Here is a 12,675-nt window from a genome sequence, read left to right on the forward strand (position 1 = left end):
GATTGTCTTACAACGAGAGCCATGTTTATTTTTGCTTGAATCTTTGTGTCTTTTATTCAGTTTTAAAGCTTAAAACAAAATACCCCCAAAAAAACTAGGACTAGTAAACTGCAGTATATTAACTTTTTGTTCTTGGGATTAGATATACTTTAGGTGCAAAAACTCATAGCAAAAAAACAGAATTAATGCTGCTGAAGCCAGAACAGTACACAATGGATTCTGATCGGTTGCTATGGATTACCGCAGTTATTTAAAACTTTTAAGAATTAGAGTTAGTGAATACTGTTGCAACTGTGTAACAAGTACCAGTTGCATTCTTCCTGTTTTTTAACCCACACCAGAAAAATGGCATCTGGAATAGTAACTGGTATTGCCAACATAAGCACTTTCCCTTCTGATACTGCTGACAAATGAGGCAACACCCATACGCTAAAGCCCATCTGCCTCTAAAATATTCGCTGTTAAAACGTAACTTTTTTTTACGAATATCAGTATTTCTATTTCAAGATAATAAGCCACAAAGGCAAAATGGCTGTCACACATATAACATTATTGCATGTGGGAAGCAGTCATGATTTCCACTGAGAAATCTGTTAAATCAGATGAGGGTTAAAGTAAAAGGAATAATGAGAAAAGCAGGTAACAAAACCTTGCCGGCCTACTGGCCTCTTCCTGATTCTTACTTTTTAATCCTTACCTAAAAGCACTGAAACAGATGTGAAGACAAAAACAACTTTGTTGCCAAAACTGCAGGAGAATCTAGGCAAAAAAAATTATCTTGGTGTTTTGTCATTGTGAGGGTTAATTCACACTGTGTGGTAAAAGTAATCAGAAAATGAAAGGACCTATAATTACTTTAGCACAATGGAAAAAAGAGCAGGGCTCTATTTAATGCAAGCATGGCTTTAGTTTAGAATTACAGGTTTAAAAATTACAACGGTAAAAAATGTTGTAAATGCACAAAATTTTCTGTGGTCAGATGGAAAAGGTGCAACAGATTCCTCCAGCTGTGTGGATGGAGTAATCTCCACCTGCACCAATCTGTTGCACTTTTCCATTAGAAGGCCGTTGGCAGGGTACAATCTATTCCTTGGCATGTATAAAAGAGCAAAGCGAATCAGATTCTAAATCTTCAAATGTGGCAAAAGGAATAAAAACTGGTATCTAGGATTCATTAGTGAGTGAGGAATGTTAATACTCTTGAAGGATCCTTCAAAGTCAATTTAGATTAACAGGTTGTAAAATAAGACAGCATAAATGCAAAATGAATAGGGCAAGACAAATCCCCCAGAAATCTGGTCTTGCAGCAGATACTAAAATCTGAGAATGCTGGCACAATACTGATAGGGCCCAGAAAAAGTTAGGTTAAAAAAAGTTAATGAAGCATCTGAATCAAATTGTCTTACACCCACAAGTCCTCAAAAAATTAAAAGCCTGCAAGTATTTGGAGATTGTCAATACTAAACATTTTGAAGATAAGGGAAATGTTACTCTTTAAGCTAAAGGGACACACATGTTAAAGCCTTCAGAACAGATTTATCTTGAGGGTACCAAAAGTGATCGGACAAGGTCCAATTACTATTTACCTTTCTAGATATTCCCATCAGCAGCAAATGCAAAAACCTTCTATCATATTGGGTAAGAATGATCTCATGTCTATGGCCACCTCTATTCTGTATTGCCCACAGCAGCCAGATTATTCTTGTCATTTTCTCAGTTCATCCTATTTTTTTTTGTAATGATTTGAAAGAAGGCTAATGTATTAAAATGCATGATATGAACATCTGTTGCTGTCCATAGAAACTAGTCAGAATACTTGCTCTCCCTTACCAAACAAACTTACTGGCAGCTGTGGCCAAATATTTTCTGTGCCTTCTTACATAATTATGTCCCTATATAATGTCTGCCACTTTCAGACTGATCTATTCTTGTAATAAGGAAAGTTTTGAGGATAAGAAAACAGAATTTGAAGTTTACCAAAATTTATGGTAATATTTTCTGATAGACCTGAAGCGAATTGAACACATTTACTCTTTAGGGTACTAAGATGTAGCTGGAATAAAAACAGACCAAAAGACAAAATGGAAGTGTTGCCTATAGCAACCAATATGGTTCTATTGACATTTATAATTACAAATAAGAACGTGAATGTTCTCATTGACAAAAGCTCTATTTTCTGTTACTCTAATTGTAATACTCATATCCTGTATTAACCATATTTTAAGAGCGATACATGGTTCTACACTCATGAACAGCAATATTATTGACTGTTGGCTCCTCAAAGTAAAATGTGTCTTAGAATGGAATATCTGCTATAGACTTAAAATCTAATGCATCGTGAAGATCTTAGCTTGTCTTATCACCCTCCTTTGGGCTTTATTCATCTTATAGGTCTCTGTTTGCCCATCCTCAACACTGTAACATAATTACACTAAAATCCATACAAGATTATGGTTTTATTATAATTGGATCTACTGCAATTAAATTCCATGTAAATGAAACAAGGACTGAAATTAATCACTGCTGTGGTAGATTAAAAGCAACAAGAGTTAGATGACCTTCTGTTCTGGTCAGAGCAATCAGATCAAAAAACAAAACAATTCCAATAAACACTGTTAAAAATATTTTAGTCTTAGCAACATCTGGATAAGTTGTCATGTGGATTATTTTATATTTAAAAAGAGTATGTAATTGTTATGAGCTACAGAGATAATAGGATCACATTTGTGGCTCATAATCAGGGCTTGAAAAATTTTAGGCTGTCACCAGTCAGCATGACCGAACTATAGCCTTGCCATTTATGTTAACATTTTTTAGGGACACACAGAGCTTTCTTTTGGAGGTATCTAATCACCACTGGGGGGGTTATTTTTTACTACATAATGAAAAAAGTACCGTAAATTCCGGGGGGAAATTTTTTTTCCCTACGTTATGTTAAAAAACATTTATTTTTACCCATATTTTTGGTAAAATATAAAAGGGTCACATCGGGTAAATAGATATCAAACATGTCAAGCCTTAAAATTGCACACGATAAATCACAAAAAACTGCCACACACCGAAAATTGGCCATAGGCGGCGCTTTAAACGCCTTTACTGCTCATCAGTTTAGTGTTATCAGTGATTAATAGCCCTAAAATTATTGCTCACACTCAGGACATTCGCGGCGATATATAAACAGGTGCGGCAAAATAGGCACAATTGTCATTTTCACACACAGGCGCACCCGGCGCATGTTTACGTGTGTATGTGGGGCGCAGGGGACTTTAAAAAAAAATGTTGTATTTGTTTAAAAAAATGTATGCTTCTTTAATTTTTTTATCACTCTTATTTATTTTTTTACACATAACTTTATTGCCATTGCATAGGGGGATAAGAAGCCCCCTATGTGATAGCCAATTTACATGACAGCTCCTCTTTATGGAGACATCAGGGGTCTCCAAGATCTGCTTCACCAACTTCTCCACAGCATCTGAAGCTGGAGAGTGACAGCAGAATGTGGAAGTGATGTAATATACATCACTTCCTGCATTCGGGGACAGGAGAGGAGATCAGAGGGAGATCGCGTACCGACCTCACTTTGATCACTTGTCACAGAGCAGCCGTGCTGGTCCCGGCCGCACCAGGCACAGTGGATCTCGGGACCGGCAACGGCAGTGACAGCCACTGCTAATACAAGCGATCAGGCATCTCTAGAGACACCTGATCGCTTGTATGTAAAGCTCCCAGCCGACCGTTTAATTACAATGGCCGGCCGGGTAGCTACTCGTCGGGCTCCGGCGTCCCTCGTCACAGACCTCTATGTCAGCCATCACATGAGTTAAACTCCATATATTTGGAGTTTAACTCCAGATATTTCTATTTTTGGATATAGTTGAAAAGGATAAGAACCACCCTGTCCCAGAAACAGGAACTAAAGCGCTCTAATGGAAGCACAGGCAGCTACAAAAAGCTTCTAACCCTTCCCCGCTATCTACAAAAAATTTTTTGGCTGTAACTGGCTTTAAGGTAGACCTCAACTCAAAAAAGTAAAGATATACTATGTTATATAGAACATCTAGAAATGTTACTTGTGCCCAAGCAGTATCCTCACAAATGTACATTTTGTCTTGAATTCAGAAAACAATTGTTTCCTGGAATGAAATGGAGTGCGTCTAGGCACTCCTGTCCAGATTGCATATCTGTAGTGTACAATCTGTTCTCTTTGCTAGAGACTCTGTCATTAGGAAGTCAAGCCCTGCCTCGCGCAATATAGCTGCCCTCTACACAGACATGGTGCAGATCAAGGCATGGTAAGTCAATAATAGGAAACAAAGTTAGCTATGGGGAGTACACAGGCAATACTGGGGACTAGTAATTTGCCTTCTGCCTGCCTTTTTCCATATCTATCTGTGCCCTGTCCTGTTCCCAAGATGCTGTAGTCACTGGATGCTCTCCGCATGCAGTGTGCTTTCCCTGTTGCAACATCGTTGCATTGGGGATTCAAGCAAGGAAGCATCAACAATGTAAATGTGATTATATGTCTCTGGCCAGCATAATAGACCTGTCTTTGCAGTCATACAGTATATGTCATACAGTATATGTTCCATTTGCTCAAGGTCTGCACATAAAGCGTATTTTGTGGTTACTGAATAGTATATAAAGACATGCATTTTCTGACAGCCAGTTAAAGAAGAGTCCCATTTTGATTTTCTAAAGTGTTAAGTGAAGAAGGGAGTTGGAAAGAGAAGGTGGCTGTGTTAAATGTAACTCAATCCACCTGCTAATCTGCCAGTGAAAATCATGACTAACACCGAGCATCAAATGATTTATTCATTAACATTTGGAGGACAAAAAAAACCACACACACACACACACACACATTTGATCTCCTAAGGGAATTTAGTGACCAGAGGAGCATGCATGGAAAGCATTCATTGGAAGAGCAAATGCAGCTTAGCCTAATGCTGAACAGCTTGGCCAGATACACAGCATTACACTTCAGTATAGAGGAGAATGGCCTCCACTCAGTATCCTGTATCCCCTTCTGCTGGTTTATAAAACGCTGTGCCTTGGATACATTCAGTCTCTGTTATTTTAAAATAGCTGTCCAACGTTCAGCAAAATTATACACACTGCCAACAGCTGACTTTCAGATTCTTAACTTCCTTCCTTTGTGGGCACAAAAATGCATGGCTTGGCACAATGCATTAGGTGGCTGACCTGAAAAGTATAATCACATGTACATTTTTTTGGTTAAAATTAAGGATAACAAACCTCCCGATTCAGAATGTCTGGAGGAGGCACCACTGCCCATACCAACCAATGGGTGCTTTTTAATGGTTCCATTGGAAGACTAAAACAGTTTGGTTGCTATAAACAGCATTCTTTCTTAAGACACTTCTGACGAGGTACTAAATAGTTGAAGGACCTTCTCTTTATCAATCAGCTAATTGGTAAAGAGCAACAGGGTGAATTGCCAACAGCAAAGGCTGACAGTAAACGTAAAGCAGCCTTTATATGCATGTTATAGGGGATGCCCTGTAATACATACAGTGCATAACTAGTGTATGATCAGACTTCACCCTCACTGAAATACAACGTTGTAAGCCAAGGAAAGAAGGGTGAACACCAATGCAGGTTTATCCAGTCTGTGATTAGGTAAACAGGCTGCAGGGGTCACAGAAAGAGTACATTTGATCAGATTCCCAGATGGGCATTGCTGTTTCTGTATTGAACCAATCAATTTTAAAGTGAGCGAGTGTGTGTCTGATTGTGTATAACAGTCTATAATTATTCCATGCTCCAAAGAAAGGACGTTGATCTACTATTAATACAAGTATTAATAAAAATACTGCAATAATTTTGTGCTGCTCAACTTAGAACTGATTATAAAGCCTTGACTGAGTATTTCCTACAGTCCAGCTTTTATTGAGGATAGAACACTATCATCTAGTTTGACCTGCTAGTACATACAATAGGAACCTTAAGATCATTACATGTTAACCCAGAGATATAAATCCTAGAGATAACAACTAATGCAATCGACTTATTTATCTGTTCCACTGGATGTCTGCGGACAGAATAAAGGTAAGTGGTGTTTTTAGACTGATCAAAGAAAGTTGAACGGGATAATAAATATTATTAATAATAATAATAATATGATGTCAATGTAACCCCTTTTAATAGCAACCAACTCTTCTTTAGTACTATCAAACAACTTTTATGAGTCCAAGGTGAGGAGGGCACACACAGTGTGGCTGATATACCATTGGAGTAAAGAAAACATGTTCACAAAGCTTAGTGAATGCAATTTAGTTGCGCTGACTGCTATCAACCAATCAGGTGCAATAAAAAAAATCCTGTTTTTGTTTTAACTTTTTTTGCACGTGACTGGGTATAATAAAATGTAATGGTTCTCTACATGAAACAGTGGACATTATCTTAACGGACAGACTGCAGTTCATTTAGCAGTGTAGATTGTAGGTTTGGAAGGAGCCCTTGAGAAATTAGTTTTAAGTATAGGGGGATTTCCAGTTAAACTGGACCCTCCCCAGTTCTAGAGACCCATCCATGTTTCTATGAATCTACTATGCAGACAACCGCTTAAAATACACTTCACATATTACATCAGAACATATAGCATACTACTTTATGAGAATTGCTTCTGCAGACTATGTTAAATGATTGATTGGTTTATGCGTTAACTGGCAATGAGAAAATGAAAGGTTAGCAGTAAAAATTTATTTTGAAATATATTTACCAGACTCCTCATATACTGCAAACAGATACACTCAACAACACAGTTATTGCTGCTTTCCCTCAGGGGGATCATATTTAGTCCATGGCACTTTGACTTCCTGAGGAATTAGCCTTGAGAGCAGTAGTCACTTTGTGGTTTCAGAGATGAGCTGACTAGAGACCTAATGCCTCAGAGTCTCTAGAAAAGACTGCAGATCTATACCGTACCCTGATCAGTGACTGGTAAATTTCTCCCTTTGTTATTAGAGAATCAAAGCTTGGCAGAAGAATCAGGAAGATTATTCAACCAAAAATAAAATGCAAAATGGTGGTTATGTGGGAAGAACAGAAAAAAAAAACACCATTCTGTGATTATTTTTATTTTTAAATGCAAAATAAAAATTATAGTAGCAACAAAAAAAAAAGGTGAATGAATAACTAAAAGTGTGTGGCTGGAAGCATTTGTGTACGTACCTCCTAACGCAGAATAAGCAGAGACAGCCAGTCACAGAACAGAAAGGTGAAAGGTCATAGGCCATAAGGAAAACAAGAAGGCACATTTAAACCACTTATTAAAAATCATAGCCAAACCAAACCAATACAAACTCACAGATAATATGGAGAAATTAAAAGACATACAAAAATAATCACTGTTTGTTGATTAATGCATTATCCTTGCTGAAAAGCAAACCCATCAAAGGCAATACTGTTCAAAAAGGGAAGGACAATCGAGAAAGTTTATTCATTTTGAGTGAATAGATTCATAGCTTAATCTACATTTCCGTTCACATGTCAAAATGAAACCACAGAGGGAGAAGCCATTTTGTGGCCTTGGTGACTTCAGCCTCAGTGATCTCACTAGTTTATTTGGACTGGCAGGTTCTATGGTTTACATCTATGAGACACCAACTAGATTGTAATTATAACTCAAAGGCCTTTCTAAGACTGTAATGGTCCATTACTGCCATAAAAGCAGTGTAAAAAGTTAACATTCAGTTACAAAAACATCAATGTCGATTTATTCAAGAAGGTGAAGACATTTAAAGTGCAGTAATCCATAGCAACCAATTAGATATCATTTTTATGTAGCATGATCAGTTAGTTTGTTTCCTTACTACGGATTGTTGTGCTTTGAATCAAGCTACTATAGAAATTAAATTACCCTCTTATTTCAAAGCATTTATTGATACTTTGTTGTTCAAAGCTAAAAACAACTATTCCTAAACCCTCTCCAAATTGAGAACGAAAGTAGTTTCAGAATTTACTTTATAATACTGTGTTAGAATGTATGCAAACTAAAATGCATAAGTCTTCATATAACACTGATAACATATTAATGCAATTCATGATGGAACAACACAGATTGGTGTTGAGAACCTCATCATAACCCTATTCCATCAGTAGTGATGACAATGACTATTGGATTTAGATTACACACATGGATTTGGATCCACTACAGCTTCTTAAAAAAAAAAAAAAAAATATTCAAAAGGGTTATATGCCTGTTTATACACACCTTTGTCAGTGTATATTCTGAAGCATTTTGAATGTTATATTATACACCAATCAGCCATAACATTATGACCACTGAGAGATGAAGTGAATATAATTTGATTATCTAATTACAATGGCACCTGGAAGTGCTTGAGATATATTAGGCAGCAAATAAAAAATTTGTCCCTGAAGTTGATGTGTTGGAAGCAGAAAAAATGGGCAAGCGTAAGGATTTAGGCAACTTTGGACTTGGCCTTCATATTTATGGATCTTAAGCTAAATCGAGGATCTGTGGGATGTGCTAGAAAAACAAATCCAATCCATGGAGGCCCCACTTTGCAAGCTACAGGACTTAAAAGACCTGCTACCGACAGCATACCTTCAGAGGTCTAGTGGAGGCCATACATCGACAGGTCAGGGCTGTTTTGGCGGCAAAAGGGGGACCTACTCAATATAAGGCAAGTGGTCATAATGCTATGGCTGATACGTGTATATGTACCTTGATGTATCACTTTTAGAGGGTATCATGCTTGCTATTAAACATACCTTTATATGCTTTTAGTGAGATTTAATAAATATGTGATTTTATTTGTGGTTGTTTATGCACTGTAATTTTCACCGTAAGGTATGTTTAAGGTAGAACTTGAAATTTGTAAATTCAGCATCTTAGAAATCCCTTAATTCTACTTTGTTGCTTTTATATGGGCCCTTTGAAATGCCTTTTATAAGAAATTATAGTTTTGGAGCCTTATTACTTTCTCCTGTTATCCATACTAATTACAAAAATACATCAGTGACTGTAAAATAGTTCTACTCCCTTGCATCAATATAAACATGAATATCCCCTCCCCATTCCGTAATTGTCAAAGACATATAGGGGTAGAATGGTGTTGTACAGGATTTGAAGTTTTTGTGGCCATTTTGTTTCAGTATGTTAAACATCAATGAGGTGCAGCTAACCATTAAACAGACTTAAGTCAGCAATGTTCTGAAAGACAGTCAGGGGTGCCACAGTGTGTTAAAAATACTAATAAACTCTTTGAATTTAACATAAGAGCTGCTAAGAATCTTTTAATTATTAAAAATCTGATATGAAGTGTTTCCTTTGAAGATAAAATCATTATACAAGTGATAACCAAGTTAGTATGCAAAAATGTGACTGCAGGGGCTGTGTAGCCTAATTATGAGAATATATTTCTCAGGCTCACCCATCCATGAGATAACATGTGGGATATTTACAGCTTAGCTTACATTTTTTTTTGTCCTTACTAGGAAGCTCTCAAGTCCATTTAAAATATCTGCCATTAAATATAACACTTCAGTCATTATTGGGCACTCAAGTAAATGTACTGTGGGCCACTTGGGAATTTAGCCTTAAATGTAAATGGCTTGTAAAAGCCCACAAAAAGAATATCTGTTGAATAGAGACATAAGATCAATTGAAAAAGGCAGTTTTCATTATATCATCTTCGACCTTCTTTTCCATGAAAAATATATAATAAACCTTTGGGCCAAGGAAAACAGAAGTATAAAATTCTTACAGCCCCAATAAGCTCTAAACACTTCCATTGCTTCCTTGTATAGTATAATGCTAAGTGAGCAGAGTCTTACCATTTAAATAGATGGTAAAGCAGACCAGAGCCATAGTAAAAAAGAAAAAAAAAAACCTGTCCCCTGTTTTCATGCAGCAAAGCCAGGGGGACAAGCTTCTTTTTTTTCATGCCAGGAGACAGGATACAAACCCCGTTGGAGTCAGAGCCAAAGCCCTCCACTCAGCAGAGACAATGAGTTTTGCTGGGTGGAGGGCTCTAGCGCTTACTCAGAGTTGAGGAAGGAATGTGTAAATGAAGCAGCCTGTGGATAAATGCTACCTCAAAAATAATTGTTGTTGAATAGAGACATAAGGTTATTGGCAATAGGTAGTTTAAACCTTCTCCAATAAGAACATATAATAAACCTCAGACAACTAAAATGTATAAAATTCTTACAGCCCAATTGAACCCTAGACTAAAACTCTCCCAATGCTTTCTTTGTAGAGTATAACAGCAGAGTCTTACCATTCATATAGATGGTAAAGCAACCTACAGCCATAGCAAAACAAAACAAAAAAACCTGATCTCCGCCATCATGCAGCAGAGCTGAACTTTCTAAGCCGTGGCCCTCTCTGCTGCTGTCTGACATGCCCCCTGTGATTTAGAGCATGAGCCCTTCACAGGGAGCATGCATTTTACTGAATTAAGGGCTTTAGCTCTTACTCACATTCAGCAAATCTGTCTTACTGCTCCTTGCTTTGGTCTGCCCTGTTGTGCAACAAACTGATAAACCTCCTCTTAGTGGCACATGTCTTGTGACAAGGCTCGAGAAAGGTTAGCTGGACCTGGGTGAAGTGAACAGCAGACAGAGAGCTATATAAATAGTGAAATATTGGCACCAGTAAGTGAAACAGCTCTGGCCATAACACCAACCAAACTATTTACACAATCCCTTTACCGAATGTGCATGTAAACATATCTGTATTCTCCTTGAGATATATTTACTTTCATCAAGTAGCAAAGGATAGTTATATTAGAATAACTAGGAGGAGACTAATATGGGTTGGCATATAAGGCTTGATTTGGACTCTCTATGTGAGGATTAGGTGAGGTTTGGGCCATGAAAAGCTTACTGTGTGGAATACAATACTTTTTTGGGAAAATCTGTGCAAAAGAGACACAAATTCAAATTACTGCAGCACATGTGGCGCTATTGGTTGCAGGTTGCATGCAAGAATATGGAGTGGTCCTTTGGTTTAAAGGATTGAAATGTCTCACTGCCCATCATTCTTGGTGACACATTTGCCGGTGGCCCTGGCTTGTATGGCACACCAAACCGCAGTTTTCATCAGTGGATTTATTAACTGTAGATCAGCTGTACAGAATAAAATCCCCTTTAGGGCTAAAACAATCTAAAAAAAAAAATTTGGAGTGAAATATGGGGATTACATTGCTCATCTTTCTAAAAATGACATTTGCCTGGTTGTTATACTGACCCATTGGCTGTAATACCATCTTAATTGCTAATCTAGAATAAGTATTTAGATCTGAGAAGTAAAATAAAAATCAGACGTCCTAAACTACCTACTTTTTCCAGGCCAAAGATTGAAAGTACTGAAGTGCTCATCAATGACAGCCTACACCTTTCTCTCATAACAGGCTCCCTTTAGATTTTGTCATTCCAAAGCATTTACAATGTTAACAAGTATGTACCTTATGTGTCCTTTATAATATAATTAGTTAAACTTTTACTTATGACTTCAGTCAAAAATTAAGTACCTTGTAGCTAAAATAGTAACGAAAATTCAGCCTACCATTTCTGAAAAAAATGTGATATTGGATGGATTTATCACTGATTATATTTGAGACGCAGTAGAACTTGGTGAATGGTCACCATTTTCTTATGTTTCAGCTCACGAGGCGCATTCTGTAGGCGAGTAGTAGCCTATAAGATCAACCACCAAACTGCAGACAGTTATTCCTTCCAGCCAAATTCTGTTTTGAAACTGTGTAAAGTAATTTGTGCACAGCCATTTCCAAGGTTTACTTGAAAGGACTTCTCCTTTAAAAAAATACTGATAGAGCCAGCCAATCATAAGAAAGAGTTCTGTCAAATGCACCATAGAAACATGTTTCAAGGTAGATCTTGTACCTTTTTCATAAAACATATTAGAACAGAACAGCATACACACAGTGGCCACATTATTAGGTACACATGCTCATTATCAGAAAATAGCCAAACAGTGATTTGCGTATTTGCAACCCAATCCATAAAACTTGCAGACAGTCAGGAGATTGAGTATTTGCTCCAACAGAAAAATTAGGAAATGAGCTAAGCAACTTTTAACTTGGAATGTTATCGAGAGTCATGATAGTTGTAGCATTTCAGAATCTGTTGCACTCTTAGGATTTTTATACTCTATAGTATCTAGAACCTGCAGAGTATGATAAAAAACAAATCAAAACAAAAAACACTGCAGAGAGTAGGTGTAGATGGGCGAACAAAAAACTTGTTAAAAGGATAGGACAAAGCAGCATGGCCAGATTTGATCAAACTGGGCAGAAGACCATGACTTCTCAACTAACCCCTCACTGCAATGTTTGGTGTGTCCTGAGCATATTATTTTCTTAGGGCGACATTAGACTTCTACTTTAAGTGCAGATGATGCAATGTTCATTCCCAAGGGGTAAGAGCAATACAATTTCAGTGACGGGTCAAATGAAAGTCTTTTTGGATCATTGTCTTGAAACCGTCATCTCTACATGTATCATACCATAATCGGTATGAAAAATCTAAATGTTAAGGGCCAGTTTATTTTTTTCAGCTTCACATAGGACATTGTCTCCCATTCACAGATTAAACAATAGACTAGATAATTTCCTATGTCCTTACAGAAGAGCGAGATATTGCTTCTTTCACCCTTTTACT

The 12,675-nt window shown here is 37.2% G+C and overlaps 1 protein-coding gene across 1 annotated transcript in view; it reads right to left on the reverse strand.

Annotated features, from left to right (window-relative positions):
• The window catches only part of CYTH3 (cytohesin 3), a 125,591-nt gene that overhangs the window by 15,157 nt on the left and 97,759 nt on the right, over positions 1-12,675 (reverse strand). The window lies entirely within an intron of this gene.

Source organism: Nanorana parkeri, unplaced genomic scaffold (genome assembly GCF_000935625.1).
Source record: "Nanorana parkeri isolate BGI_ZX_2015 unplaced genomic scaffold, ASM93562v1 scaffold3, whole genome shotgun sequence".
Taxonomy (NCBI): Eukaryota; Metazoa; Chordata; class Amphibia; order Anura; family Dicroglossidae; genus Nanorana; species Nanorana parkeri.